The sequence below is a fragment of the Atractosteus spatula genome, chromosome 10 (assembly GCF_055471065.1).
Source record: "Atractosteus spatula isolate fAtrSpa1 chromosome 10, fAtrSpa1.hap1, whole genome shotgun sequence".
Lineage (NCBI taxonomy): Eukaryota > Metazoa > Chordata > Actinopteri > Semionotiformes > Lepisosteidae > Atractosteus > Atractosteus spatula.
This window is the reverse complement of record NC_142715.1, coordinates 12,584,763-12,601,149: the sequence shown is the minus strand read 5'-3', so window position 1 is coordinate 12,601,149 and position 16,387 is coordinate 12,584,763. Positions and strand designations below refer to the sequence as shown.

At 40.6% G+C, this 16,387-nt stretch overlaps 1 non-coding gene across 1 annotated transcript; it reads left to right on the top strand.

Annotated features, from left to right (window-relative positions):
- The first annotated feature begins 3,199 nt into the window (after positions 1 to 3,199).
- Positions 3,200 to 3,273, top strand: trnat-agu (transfer RNA threonine (anticodon AGU)). The gene has a single exon. It is a non-coding gene; the product is annotated as a tRNA-Thr (tRNA).
- Positions 3,274 to 16,387: the final 13,114 nt, after the last annotated feature.

Below are 16,387 nucleotides of genomic sequence, written 5' to 3'. Positions count from 1 at the left end.
ATATTTTAGATTTTGTGTAGTTGCTAGCGTTGAACTGTGTGTTGGATGCACATGAATTGAAGGAATGGGCAAACATAGCTGATGAAGATCCACAGAGCCAGCATATTAAGATGTTTATAATTAGAGGCAATTTGTTTAAATAACTAGGTATGGATACTGATGTGCAAGAGGGGTGGAAAGGCTGTTTCCTTAAGCCAGCACTATAAAATGTTTTATTCTCAGTGAGATGCTGCCATTTCATAGTGGGTTTCTAACACTGTGTATAGTTCCATCCACACAGTGCCTTTACTTCAACCCATTTCTAATCTCTTTATCCAGTACAGAGGATTTGGAGCCTATCCCAGTAAGCGACGGACACAAGGCAGAATACACCCTGCACATAGCGCCAGTCCATCACAGGACAGACAGACACAAACACACACACACCAGGGCCAGTTTAAATCTAACCTCAGAACCTTTCTTTTCAGAAGACTTAGTGTCTGTATCTGCTTCATTTTCTAATTTTGGTAGCACCTCTAACTGCTTGTCTTTCTTATATGCATTTACTTTGTAATCTGTGGTCCTTTTATCTGTTTTTACATCTACTGTATTGCTTTGAGATGCCACCTTTAATGGTGATAAATCAAATAAAGTTTTTTATTACTGTTATAGGGAAACATGATCAGATTTAAAAAGATCTAAAGTATACTAGTTTGTCACTCTTCTCATTCCCTTTGCTAAATGACTTTTCATACTAATCTGATCAATCTAACTGCCAGTTTTCTGTGCTTTCTCTATCCTGCTAGATTTGCAATTATTCTGAAAATTTTCATCTTGAAATAATTCATTTCTAAATACCTTTTTCACTGTTAACATCTTGCAGCAACTCTGCGACAAAATATACACTCTGACAGTTCATCCTGCTACCAACATTAAGATTTGTTTTAAATAAAACAAATCTTAAGATTTCTATATTTATGTCTTTATTTAGTGGTTTCATTAGTGACAAAGGCTAAACTTTCTTGGAAAAATGTCTTTTATGTGTTGCGGAAAAATCTGACTCGCTTTAACAAAATATGTTTACAAATCCTTTCACCTGGCATTTTCGTAGTTAGAAATTATGGAACGCTCTGTTAAAAGCAAGGGAGTTTTTATGTCTGTTGCAGTTCTTTTGCAACATGAATATAATTATATCGTTATTAATTTCTTGAGATACGCGATTCCATATTATATTCCCTTTTAATCAAATTCTAAAAGTATGCTTGTTGACTCCAGTATCGCGTTAGTTAAAGACTTTGATGCTTAAAATGTTTAGGGAGAAATGGAATACTGGTGTGTATGTTTTCTTTAAAGTACCGAGACCAGCCATATACTGTATGTTTAAGTTCCAAAATTAATATCGTTTATGGACTTCACACGCGTTGTAGTATGCTCCTATTCTTTTTATGCTCAGGCACTAAGTAAAAGGAGATGCTTCATATTGCTTGACTAATTTTAAAAACTAAGTTAGAAATGCAGACGCTCCCTCGGTGCGCTGGCTCTTACACAGTGCCTGTCTGCCGTAAGCGTTACAATATACATACCCAACACTGCTTGTACCCATCTGTCATGCAAATAAAACACCTTGAATTGAATTGAGGGGAGAGGGGGGGAATACTAAAGCCAATACTGGCTCAATACCCTCGATGGGCTTTGACGTGCTAATGCGTTTGTTTAACAGTCCGGGTGTGGCAGGCTTCCAATGTCAACTCGACTCGATTGGAAGACAATGAACGTATTTTGTGATATTTAGAAATATAAATTTGTTTGGTGCGAGTGAGGTTTTATTTAATCTCTGACCAAGGGAAACGTTTCATTTTTTCAAAGAAATGTTTGTTAAAAAATAAAGTCATAGTTCTATGGGATTCAATCACAGACCATGTGACATGGGAGTCAGGAAACTACTGTAACACACAGCGCCACCGGATTTAATAACGCAATAAAAACGCTATAAAATAATGTGACTAGGCACAGAAAAAGTTTACAGCACAGTACAATAATAAATGCTGACCATGACTTTAGAAGCATAAATTACCTTACACTCAATTTAAACACAAGCTGTCTTTCTGTATGAACCTCTAAGCTGGTTCATACAGAAAATGTAGAAATGCATTAGCCTGATTATGATTAAAAAACACATAATTAAACACGCGTTTGCGATTTAAATCAGAACACGATTTAAATCAATATAAATGTCTGTATTGTAACGCATACTGTCCAGCCTCCATTTCTCTATAAAAATTTACTCTGTTGCACACACACACACAATAGAAGGAGGAACCGCTGTCAGAAGGGAAGATATGTTCAAAATATCGCAAATATCGATCATGTTGCGATATTTTGAAATATAAAAGTCAATTGATTGTCCGTAATATCGCTATTCTATTTTTTCGAAGAAATGTTTGTTAAAAGGAAAGTCAGGCACCAGCTGGATTCAAACACACAACCTGTCAGTTGGTAGTCACGCACCTAAACCAGTCGGCTACAAGACAGCTCGCATGAACAGACAGGCGAAACAGCCCTACACAGCCCTGTCGCAGCACACGAATACCGTTATTAAATTCTTTAGATACGCGATTCCATATTATATTCCCTTTTAATCAAATTATAAAAGTATGCTTGTTGACTCCGGTATCACGTTAGTTAAAGACTTCAAAGCTTAAAATGTTTAGGGAGAAATGGATACTGGTGTGTATTTTTTTCTTTAAAGTACCAAGACCAGCTATATACTGTATGTTTATGTTCCAAAATTAATATCGTTTATGGCCTTCACACGTGTTACAGTATGCTCCTATTCTTTTTATGCTCAGCTACTAAGATTTCCCTTCAGTGGTAAAATTCAATATCTACAACGGGCACAGCAAAGACGTTTACTGTAAGTCTTTCTACGACAGACCAACGGACCACGAGTGCCCCTGTCGGTCAACCAATCACGTACTGCGATGCCACGCGTCATCTTGCATCATACTGAGCGACGTCACCTGCGGTACGTGTCTGTGACGCGCACTTTGAATGGCTGCATCTGTACCGGAAAATAATGCGGTATCGCCCGCGCATTTTGAATGGCTGCATCTGTAAATGAGGCAACTTGCAAGGCGAGCAGGCTCGGTGCACACCGAACGCAGATGTCTCAGAGCAGTTGAGACGTGTCCAAGTGGCTGTCAAAGGACGGCCCTTTGCCGGCGCCGTGGCTTAGTTGGCTAAAGCGCCTGTCTAGTAAACAGGAGATCCTGGGTCCGATTCCCAGCGGTGCCTTTCTTCCTGTCTTACTGTACAGAATTTATCCTTACGGGCAAATCCCATCCCTTTTAATTCAGGTGAATGCAAGTGTTCGTTTCCTTTCTGGAACAACTTGTTTTGAAAGAAATCTATACAGCTTGCGAAAGATGAAACACAAATCTTGCTTATCAGTGAGGAAGAGGTACTCCCAGCAGGCCAGCTAATACCAGCAGTGTTTTTTTTTCACCCTAACCCAGAGAATGGAGAAAAGCGAGGCGCCTGTGGCTCTGCAGTGTAATCAGTTCGCGAGTTCGGCGGTTAGCTGAAAGAGTGGCAAATGGAGCTCGCCCCAGCCCGTCCTTATTCTTTTAAAGAGGATAAAAAATTAACTTCGCCGCCATTACTACCAGCTTTAAAAGACTGCCATGGGCACGGAAAAAAACACACTACAGATGACTTTTCTGGAACCGAAGCAGAGATTCCTTTACGAACCAACTGATAAAGCTCAGCCAGTGAATACTGTTAACAGAATGTGAAAGCACGATCAACTTTGTAACTGCAACCACAGGAAAAACAGCAAGAAGCAGGCTCCATTCCCCATTTAAATCTGTCGTGCGAGGCATGCTTCTTGAACGCATGAAGTAAATCCCACGATCGCTTTTGAACTTGGACAAAGTACTTCCAAAGGAGCGCTATGCGCAAAGATTTAACAAGCTCAACCCCCGCCAACGATTCGGTGTGAAGAAGCAGAACATTCAAGTTTCACAGACAGAAGCGGCACGCCAGCACAGCCAACATTAAAACGGAGGGCACACTACGATTTGCATTGACACAAAAGTGATCTGGGCAGACGTCGTTCCCTGCATAACACAAAAAGTGGCAAAGCGCTTTTGGGTTGAGAGGACGCAAGAAGGTTTTTGTTTTGTGCCTTGATGTCAAGCTGAGAAAGTATCTTTAAACACTTTGCTTAGTTTCTCGAGAGACTGCCAAAAAGCAGTTCGCTCCCTTTCGTCTGAAGTCAGCTGAAAGGAGGGGGCGACAGAAGCACCTGGCAGCGGTGGGATTCAAACCCATGCCCCCGAAGAGACGGGAGCCTTAATCCGGGGCCTTAGACCGCTCAGCCACGCTACCCGCTATGCGCTGTCTCTTTGTCTCATTACTGTACTTGCTCGGAGGAGGTCGGGTGGGTTTTGCTCTTGTCGCCCGACTTAGTGGCGTTATGACCGTGGAACCGACTGCACCTGCTTTTTCTGAGATGCTTCCCCTCTCATGGCGAGATCTCGACTTCTTTAACACCTCTGGATAAAGATCTTCTGTGGAGCAGGTTTCAGACCTCTGCGTACAGCACCCTTTTATTTTTACAGCAGCCGCATCCGGAAAGTTGTCTTTTACGTTTTATTTGAACAACAAAACTACATACAATACAAACAAGAGCACATATAACGTATCAAGAACATCGTCAGGGGCACATGCTATAATACAATTACACTTTATGAAAAACGATTACACAAGGTAAATAAAGATAAGGTCCGCACAGCTTGTTCTTACATTTCGAAAGAGTCCGTAAATACCCCTTTACGTCTATTTTGAACTGTTCAAACGTAGGACTCTTCCCAGACCATTTCAATTTATACCACATTCCTAAACGAGGATGCATCTCCTGTTTAAGAACTATTTTGGCCGTGTAGCTTATACAACACACCCACAGTATTCTAATGGTGGACTGCAGATCTGTGCTATAGTTCAGTCGAATTCGAAGGATCCAGCAATCGTACTGGATTTGACTGGGATTCTGAAATGTCTCTTGCAAAGGTATTCGGGTTTGCTTGGACCTTTAAAAAAAAGTGATCTGAAACTACCCAGCTTACAATCTCTGAGGTAGTTGTCACTAAACTCGGACGTGATGTGGCCCACATGTGCCGTGTGCCTTTACTTTTGTAAAAAACTGGTATTGGGAAAATTAGTCGAAACCCAAAACAGTAACATACTTAAGAGTAAATGCCTCCTAATAGCTAGCAAGTGCTCCTAGTTAGTAAAGTTGTTTGTGTCCCTGCCTGTCACGTGGGAAACTGGGGTTTGATTATCGACGGGGAGACAGCTAGTTTTTTATGATCAGATTCCAATCTTTAATGCTGTGTGTGAGAGTTTACGTAACTTTCCTTTTCTCACATTTTCTGACGACTATTCCGAAGGAGCGCCCTGTCAACTCCTAATACTTTTAAAAAAATCTGCCTGCATGTTTGATTATTTTTGTTTTATTTAGAAAAAGTTCAATATTGATCATAACTAAAGAAAATAATGATCAGAAACAAAAACAAAATGTTGAAGATGCGACTCAATCTTGAATCAGAGCTGGGTGACACGGGCTTCTGTTCTGATATGGTTGTACGAGAAACAGGAGGAATCTTTTCTCTCCTATGGAGCATGAGCTGAATCAGGAATGAGACATTTCGTGTGTTTGTGCATATGTCAACGCATGACCTACATCGTAAAACTAAAACTAAATTAAAAACTAACATTAAGTTTTCAGAGACATTCATTTATATACAAACAAGAGACAGACAAAGCAATAATTCTACATTAACTTGTCCTGCACTGATCAGACTAATTGAAATGGTCTGATTCAGAGCCTGTGCAGCTCGTGCTAATACAACATTTTCCTTTGATTTCCTTTGAGGGCGGAGTTGTCTTTAAAATCTGGATTAAATAAAAAGGAGTGACGTCAGTGTAAAACAGCTTTCCTTCTTGGGGAACAACGGTTGTGTTCCATATTTCTAATTATTTTGGTTTCAAGATAGCAATTTAGTATGAAACATAAAAGCCAGCTGGATAAAGCTGTTACACGTCATTTACAATGGTCTTTCAACTAATAGCCCGTGCAGGGATCAAACCCCAGCTGTTGGTACGAGTTGCGTAAGGCTCTGCAACATGCAGATGAGAAACTAACCTCTGCTTCGTCATTATATACACAGTGAGCTATATATGCGGGCTTACTGCCCCCTACGGGCTCTGTATTTGATTGTGGTACAAGACCGGCCGTGGAGAAATGAAGTGAAGAGGGTGTGTTCATTAAAAGGCTCATAGCATCCCTGGATGGTCTCAAACCACCACCCTTTTGGTTAACAACCGAGCCACAAAGACTCATGTACAGCTTAACACTTCTCGGTCTCGGTGTAAGTGATACACTCCGTAAAATTTCTGGAGAATCATTTGTTTTTAAAGGAAAATCGCCAACAGCAGCCGAGATCTATTGGAGTTTTTTCATTCTATACTGCAATTTCTGAAGGGTGCCCTGTGAAAATACGAATTTTGACGAGAAGGGATGGACATATAAGGTCAGTAGGCTTGGGGAATTGGACCTTATGGTGAAGGCTGCAGGCTCGGCATCAGCAGAACCTGATCAATATCGGTTGACTCCGATATACTTTGACAACTTAACTTCTGGATTTAGAGACATTTACCTTAGTGTCGGTATACTAAGATGTTTTGGTAACGAGGAAGGAGGGACAAAGCAAATTGGCAGAATGAGTGCTATTTTGTTGACTACAAGTCCTCACATGCCAGAGGGTCAATATTAAAAAAAACGTAACAGTATAATCTCTTGTACTTCACGATTTAATGGTGTCTGTCACATTGTATCTCACACCTCAGTGTCAGAATTCTGAGACGAGTTTATAATCAGGAGGGTGGGCCATAGCCATTCAGCAGAAATTGCATTCACCTTTTCCCAATGCATTCTCACATGCCATTTTCTCACATGCCATGCTCAGAGGGTCATATTTTTAAAATGGTATCATAAAATGTCCTGAAGTTCAGGATTTTGACAGTCTGTTATATTGTGTCTCACACCTTGATGTCAGAAATATTAGACAATTTTAAAATCAGGAGGGAGGGCCCTAGCAATATAGCAAACATTGCATTTACCATTTGACAATGTATTCTCTCATGCCATGTTCAGAGGGTCGTATTTAAAAAACAGTACAGTACAATGTCCTGAAGTTCAGGATTTTGATAGTCTTTTCCATTTTCTCTCACACATCTGTGTCAGAATTTTTAGACATTTTTATAACCAGGAGGTAGGTTCGATCACCCTCTGCTCATCCTCAGTTAACCATATAGTCTCATATGCCATGTTCTAAATGTCCCATTTAAAACTGCTATATTAAAATTTCTTGCAAAATGCAAGAAATGTTTGAGACTTTTTATGATCAGAAGGCAAGGTCCTGGAAAATATGCAGAAAGTGCCAGTGAATTTACGTTTTGCCTTTGTCTTATTTACTCGTGGTATAACATGCCAGTTTGTTTTATTGTGAGTTGTGTTTCTGAAATGTGTTTCATACAAAAATGCAATTTGGACAGTCTCTACTTACATATCCCTCTTTACTGAGGATATGTACAGTGATACATCCGGATAAGTATTTTTAAAAATGACTGTAGAGAGCCATCTACAGGCGAAAGACGACATAACATCACAGCAGCAGCATTTAAGATGGAACGAAAAACGCAAAGCAGCTGGCGAATAAGAAGCAAACTTCAGCCTTGTTAATGCAATAGCATTAGGCGAGGTGGAAAAATATTTCTTGCTCTGAATCTTAACATTTTTATAGGAGGTGTTCTAGGACTTCTTGCCTCAGAAAAAAAAAAACTGCCAGTACATCAGTTATTTCTACTCCATCAATAGCAGCAGTGTTATCAGTACTGAGCCCTAAATGTAGGTCCTATCATCATATAAAAAGTCGAAAGTAACGACTGCATTCAACTGATAAAATGTATCTTCTATGAGAGTTATATCTTTATCCAAAATACATCGGAAACAAATTTGCACGTTTTTTGGGGGGGATCCTTAAGACTGAGACTCAAAACTTTTTTTTTCCTTCTTTCCAGGAGGAAGGATTATTCAGATGCAAACATTGTCCCAAAATCAATGTACTCTCTATAGATATTCAAATCCTCAAATTCTTCATCTGAACGTTGATATTGAAATATGATATCGTACAAATTGTGGTTTTCTTTTTAAAGCAAATTTTATGCTTTAAATTAAATAAATTCTATTTATTATGAATGTGCTGGAAATTTTTCAGTACTTTAGAGGGTTCTGTGTCATTTAAATTTCCAGTCATTTCTATATCAGTCTGAAGGCCTTGCAGTAAAGATTGCAATTCATCCTAAAATGCCAAGTTTCCCACTGGTGATACATACAAGGAAATGAATGTATATTTTCCCCCCAAATCAACAAATTTAAAATCAAATACCTCCCTCATCTGCAGGTGGAGAGAATAATGTCAGAATAAATACAGGTTTAAAAGTCAGGAGCATTGATAGTCCTATTTTAAAATGACACTAAAATGCTCACAATATATTAGAAAGCTCTGTAAAATGCAAAAATAATAAAAAAAATATTAAAACAAGGTACAAAGAAATAATACACAGTTATAAAGCTCAGGAATTATCAATGTGAAGTTACAATGGGTTGATTGTGTTTCATGTGATTTAAAAAATAAAATGTTTGCAAAAAATCCACTTACAATATGCTATAAATGGCAAGAATACTTAACCTTTTACTACCAGTGACATATTTAGCCAATGTCCGCCTGGAATTTCCTCCCCCTTAAACATTTGTTATATCTCTGCAGCAGAACATAGCAGGAGCCTGGTTCAGGTCTTAACTTGAAGCTAACCCCCTTGGCTTTGAGTGTGAATAGTCAAATTTCTTATATTTCTTAATGTGTCCACTCAGCAGACAAACATATGGAAAAAAAACAAAAAAAACATTTTTGGCGAACATTTTTTTTGGTCTTCAGAGGTCAGAGTTTTCAACTATATGCATGTCAAGGGCCTGGGAATGATTTGTTAACCTTGTTCTAGGTGGCTACTAGCTTGGATAAAAATTTGGGACAAATTGATCAATTAGAAAAAATTCTACATCATGTTTTGTGAAGACTGGACCTGGAATGAAATTTCATGCCTATAATAAAAAAAAAGCATAAAAATATTGAAAATAATAAGAATAAAAACCATTGCAATTGCTATAAAAACCTTAAGACACTGCTAGAGAGCCTTTATCTGCTGTTATGCAATGAAAAAAAACCTCAGAGTTGCCTTCTGGTGTGAAAAAAGGAGCACTGATAAGAAACTGATAAAAAACTGATTGATTATCCCTTCTGAGTCAATGATTGACAACTAAAAATGCAGCCTGAAGCTTCTAGAGGAAGTCTCACCCCCTAAGGGCTCTGAATGGCTGAAAACACAAAGAATGACAGCGTTTTTTACCAATCAAATCGCCTTATTTCTGGCGCTCGTTCTTCAAAAATTTATTACGTAATCAGTAACGTTTACTAGTCTCTAGCTCTTGAGATAAACTAGTCTGGGTTATTTTGGATATATATCATGCTCCAGAATAAGGTAAAAACATGGGATATATATATATTTGCTGGTTTTTGCTTTTGCGGTTTTGTTGGTAAAAATGTATGATATTGACATGCTGTGCTTGCCGGGTTGCCGTGTGTTTCTATTGGGATTCTGCTAGTTCATTAATTTATTGGTTTATTGCATAATAGTGTCATGTCTGTGGAAACAAACTTTATGGTTTTGTTGTGGTGATATTTGAGAATACGTGCATGTGAGAAAATTTGTGGAGCGGTTTCAAACAAACGTTGTTTATCTCGCGTTTATCTTAAAAATAAAAAGTGTCATCTGGGGAGACAGGAGTGGTCCTCGGTGACCGCGATCCGGACTAAGTTAACAGGTGTGTAATTTAAAAAAAAATAAAACAAGTTAAAAATAAATACTAAATGGGTTTAACATTCAGGAATGTAATCGGTCAGATGCTTACGATAAGTGATGCTGGTGTTTCGTGTGATTTAGCGAATTCAAAAAAATATTCATTTTAAAAACGCAAGAGCTCGTATGAAAAAAAAGTTCGTAAGTATCTTTGTTACAACAGCCGCGCCAGAACTATTCAGATACTGTACATCAGAAAAGTATCTGAACTTGACTGGTTTATATTCAGTTATGTGCATTGGGAACGAAAGGGAGACTTAGATGGATTTTATTAGGGTTTTAGGAATCAGAAAATTTATTTTTACACGTTTATGCCTACGAGCAGAAATAACTTCCTGCTTTCAGCGCTTTTTTTGTTTCTGCTTCTTACCTCGAACAGAGAAACCCAGTACTGACTCACAGAAACACCCCGGAGTTTCTGGGATTTAAGAGGGATGTATGCAGCGGTGTTACGAGTCTGGAAGGAGGAGACGCGCATTCCGCACGGGGAGCGTAGAGCAATGAGACGCACCTGCTGCGCGCTGAGTCCTGTCCTATATAACCGCTGAGCACGGACACACAAGAGTCTCCAGCCAGTGTTGGAGATTTATTATTTCAATGTTTTTTTTCCTTTTGAGCAGAAGCTGGGTTTCTTCCTCTAGTTAAAGTTATCGGAGTTGTGGTTACTGTGCTAGACCGTCGGGAATAGCGCTTTTATTTTTTTTTATCAAACAGTCTGCTGTATACTGTACGTGAAATAAAGATAAGAGTGCTTTCTTGATACTTCACAAGAGTATACATAATTCACGAGCTGTATTATAAAAAATGAACTGGAAGAAAAGGAATAGGGCTGGAGTTTATAGACTGTGATGCAAATACAAGAGTAGGAGAGGAGGGGACTAGTTCAGGAGCACAACCGGCCCTCTCCTGCCCATTCTCCCACCAGGGTCTGTTGTAACCCAGTGTGAAATTCAGCTCCTTGCAGTTCAGCTTTTGATCACTCAGCTGAGAAGCCCTGGGAATATGGGGCAAATAAAGGAGATAGCAACCAGACTAGAGGGAGAGTTTTTATTCCTAAGGGATGACTTGTTTTACAACAGCAGACAACTTAAAGAAACAAAAACCTCTGTTCTGCTGCTCCAGGTTGGTTCCACTGGGAACAAGTGTGGCCAGGAGCTCATGAACAGTAATTAGGGGTTGTTTCCACAAGGGGGGCTGGAGTAAGTTAGATGTCAAGGGCAATAAAACTCATTAGACCTAATTGACCAGTTAAAGTGAGTTGTTCTGCTTTCTGCACAGAAACCAGTGCTCTCTTCTCAATGTGTGGGTGAGTCTGTCAGTGATATAACAGCTAGGCAGGACTGCCACTGTGGTCTATTTCATCACCTGTGACCCCATCTTCCAAAGACAATAGTCCAATCTAGCATAGAGTGTCCCGGACTGCTCCGTCAGTGACAGTGAGAGGTTTATCTTGTCTCTTGTTCCGCCAGAATGTAACAAATAGTGACCTCTTAATGGAGGAAACTTTAGCTTTTGTAGGTAATTATACCATTTGACAATGTTACAGGTGTTGGGGCGGGGGGGGGGGGGAACCCCTAGTGATCCCACAGTCTCACATAGACAATGGCCAGTCTACACAAACCTCCAGTCAACACAGCCCTGACCCCTGTTATGTCACCCAGGTCTACACTGTGAGACAATGATTATTTAGGAAAATTGTAAGGAATGCATTCCAAAGCAGTCAATGGAAGTATGGAATTAAAATAGTCAAGTCTTGATAAATAGAGTATATTATCTATTTATTATACCTTTACATTGTGATAAAAACAAATTTCAAGTCCATTATGAGCGCACACAGCATATTAAAGATGGGTCTCTGCACTGTAAAGGAATCTCAGTTCACTTATAAAAACTTTAGCTAATAAACCTGAAATGCCATTTCTTTTACTGCTTGTTCTTTAAGGTACTTACTCATTGACATTATGTAGATTAAAATAAGACTATTCACAAAGAAAAAGCATTTATCACAAATGTATCATGCCAAATAAACTCTAGTAATCAAGAGCAATTAAGAAAAGGAAACAAAACCATCTTTTGAGGATGCCAGATAGAAATGTAAACACACACTCACACGTGGGGCCAATCTTACCAGAAATCAATTAACCCACCAATGATCTTGGACTGATGTCTGAAAACCAGAGCAAACAGTACAATATTAAGGTACTAAAGCTATTAGTAGAACAGATCTAGCTTCTCAACATAATACTTATGTCTGAACTTCATTGAATAGTAACACTTCAATCTTTCATATTCAATAGTTTTCACAAAATCAACAGCTGAGGACAGACCGCCATATACCTTTATCCAGTGGTTTTCAGAGCAGAGACATCCGTGTGGGCAAGAGTTTTTTCCCTGAGGTCCACTGCACGTCAGCTAGCCACGTTCTGGCTGGGTCGTGTGTACTCCTGGGAACGTCGCCTGTAATGAATATTGGGGACTTTGTACAAATTAATAATGTGAGCATATTAATATGATTTGTGTTGAAGCCAAACATAGACAATCACTGTTAAAACTTGAATTCAACCTCCAGTGTCTGCTTTTGAAATGCTGATCATCACCCGTCTTCTGGCTTCTAGATGCACGTGTTAATGGATATTTCTTGTCTTCTTTTTTTTCCCCCCATATGCTCTTCTCTGTATCATTAAGTACTTCTGGGTCATTTCATGTACCTCGTGGCATCTTGGCCGGTGGTGAATGGCATGCAGCTGCTCTAAAAATAACATGCCTATTAATATGATGTTGAAGACAAAACCAAAACAATACAACTTTGTTTTGCACTTTAAAATTGATCACAAGCTTGTCATATTTACAGTCATCAACTGATTTAGGCTGCTGTTCCTGTGAAAAATGTCCTTTGTTTAAGAAAGATTCAATTTAAAATCTTTAGGTTTTAAATATAAACCACTGGCAATATGGTAATCACTTTTACAACTTTTAAGAAGTTGCAAGATCCATATCCCTTCCTTATGAACTTGAACTTGAACTTGAACTTTATTGCCATATGTAACCGGTACTGGTACAATGGAATTCTTACTTACAGAAAGTCTCTCGATTGTAAAACAAGTGTAAAAAACAAGACAAAGTGCAAACAGTGCATCAAGACAATGTACAAACAAACAATAGACAATGTGCAAGTAAACATGTAGACAGGTTGAATGTAAACAATACAGACGTGTAAACAATGACTGGAGATGTGCAATAGATAAGAAATCATAAAGAGGTAGATGGTGATGGTGTAGGTGAGGTCCGAAGGGGATGGCTAAATGTGTTCGCCAGTCTCACTGCTTGTGGATAGAAGCTATTGAAGAATCTAGTGGTAAGTGTCCGTATGCTCTTATATCTCTTGCCTGAGGGCAGTGGGGTGAAGAGCTCATACCCGGGGTGGTGACTGTCCTCTGTGATTGCCAGAATTCTATCACGGCAGCGGTCCTCATAGAGCTGTTTAATCTCGGTGAGACCGCAGCCGATGATCTTCTGGGCCATATTGACCATTCTCTGCAGTGCCTTTCTTTCTCGCGAAGAGGTGTTGCCATACCACACGGTGATCCCGTTGGTGAGGACGCTCTCGATGGTGCAGCGGTAGAAGTTCACCAACACATGTATTGGCATCCCCCATCGCTTGAGGCACCTCGAGAAATAAAGGCGCTGCTGAGCCTTCTTCATGATAGAGTCAGTGTTCACAGTCCAGGTTAGATCTTTAGAGATGTGAATTCCTAAAAACCTAAAGCTGGTGACTGTTTCCACTTCCATTCCATCAATACTGAGTGGGCTGTGAGTGTATGGCCTGTGTCTCCGAATGTCCACTATTAGCTCTTTCGTTTTCTTTATGTTCAAGTCCAGGTTATTGCTATGACACCACCTAAGCAGCTGTACAACTTCATCCATGTAAGTGGACTCGTCATCATCACTGATCAGTCCTATTATGTGGTGTCATCGGCAAACTTAATGATGCGGTTGTTGCTGTGTCTTGCTGTGCAGTCATGAGTAAATAGGGAGTACAACCTTGGACTCAGACAGCAGCCTTGTGGGGTTCCAGTGCTCAGGGTGAGTGGTGTTGATGTTTTATTGCCTATCCGCACCACCTGTGGTCTCTCGATAAGAAAGTCCAGCAGCCAGTTGCAGACAGAGTTGCACAGACCTAATCCCCTGAGCTTTGTCACCAGTTGACTGGGTATGATGGAATTGAATGCTGAACTGTAGTCCACAAACAGCATTCTCACATACGAGTTCTTAGTGTCCAGGTGTTCCAAGGCTGTATGTAGAGCCAGGGAGACAGCATCATCCACTGATCTGTTGTTCTGGTAGGCGAACTGCAAGGGGTCCAGGGACTCTGTGATGGAGGAGTTGATGTGTGACAACACCAGCTTCTCCAGGCATTTCATCACCACAGATGTTAATGCTACTGGGCGGTAATCATTCAGGCATGTCACTTTTGCCTTTTTGGGGGTTGGAACAATAGTGGTTTTTTTGAAGCAGGTGGGGACCATGGACTGTGACAGGGAGGAGTTAAAGATGTCCGTAAGCACTGTGGTCAGCTGGGCTGCACATGTCCTTAGGACTCGAGGTGGTATCCCATCAGGCCCTGCAGCCTTACGGATTTTCACCCTGCTCAGAGTCTTCTGCACGTCCTGCTCTGAGAGTTTCAGAACAAACTCGCCCTGCACACTTGGGGTCTTCTCAGCATTGCCCGTGTTCAGAGCATCAAAGCGGGCATAGAAATGGTTCAGCTCGTCAGGCAGGGATGCGTTGTTCGTGTCAATCTCCTGGCTGCAGCCCTTGTAGCCTGTGATTGACACAGCCTCCGGGTGTCAGCGCACTGCGTTTCAAGCCGCACTCTGTAGCTCCGTTTGGCGTGTTTTATGGCTTCCTCTAATGCATACCGTGATTTCTTGTACAGCTCTTTGTCCCCCGATTTGAACGCGATGGATCTATCTTTTATCTCAGACCAACAACGCACTGACCTGTTCGCAATGGGGGAGGTCTTCAGCTTCTGTTTGTACTCAGGAAGCAACAGGAGAGCGATGTGGTCCGACTTACCGAAACTCGGTTTGGGAAGCGCTTTGTATGCTCCTTTTATTGTTGTGTATCAGTGATCCAAAATATTGCCTCCTCTTGTCGGTACTGTGACATGCTGAATGTATTTTTGCAGTACTTTCCTCAGAGTGCAGTGGTTGAAGTCGCGAACTACAATTGAGATGGCTTCTGGGTGGGAGTTTTCGTGCTTGTTGATAATGTCGTGTAGTTCACTATGTGCTGCTTCCACGCAGGCTTGAGGTTGAATGTAAACGGTTGTGATGATAGTGGCGGAAAACTCCCTCGGCAAATAAAAGGGTCGACATTTTATGGTCAGGTGTTCTAGATTCGGCGAGCAGGATTTAGAGATTACCTTCACGTCGGTGCACCACTTGCTGTTGACCAGGAAGCAGACGCCTCCTCCTTTGTGTTTGCCGGTTGCTTGGTGGTTTCTGTCCATGCGGTAAATGGTGAACCCCTTTGGCTGGATGGCGGTGTCCGGGACGCATGCATTCAGCCAGGTTTCAGTGAAGGCATAAACACAGCAGTCCCTCAGGTCCCTTTCCGCGTTGATCCGACAATGTAGCTCATCTATCTTATTGTCCAGTGACTGAACATTAGCTAACAAAATAGACGGCAGCGGTGGTCTGTGCGGACGCCTTCGTAGTCGCGCTAGTACGCCGCCTCGTCTCCCCCGGCGTCTGCCCACCTGTTGTTGTTGTTTGCCGCATCTTTGTCCGATCCAGCAGGTGGGGTCCGGTACGTGAAAAAAGTTGTTTGATGACATTAAGGAGTCTGTCCTCAGGTTTAAAAGCGTTTGTCTATCATAAGTAATGACAGACATTGAGCGTCCAACACAAAACAAGAGTATTAACGTATAAATAAACATTAAAACAGACACACAACGAGAGAGCTTTCTGTAAACCATCGCCATCTTTCCATCTTTTCTTATATCCTTGCTGATGAGAATGAGAAATGCTATTTTCAAGACATTAACACGAATATAATTTTTACATTAATTCCAAGGTACAAGAAAATGAATATCTTCAAAATATGCACTTTAATATACTTACTTAGTTTCTTTTTTGGAAATGGTCAGTGAACCAACCACTCCAGAGCTTGTCCTTCACCTTGAAATTATTTCCTGGAAATGCTGTAATCACAGAGGAGCTCTTCTCCCCTCAACAATGTCCCTTTTTGTCACAGACAGAATTATGACAGGCTGTTCGTTGATTATAAATGACTTTCTTACAGCCCTTACATTGTCTTTTCTCTTTGATTGATTTATCCATCTTCCGATTTGCCTCCTTATCCGGGA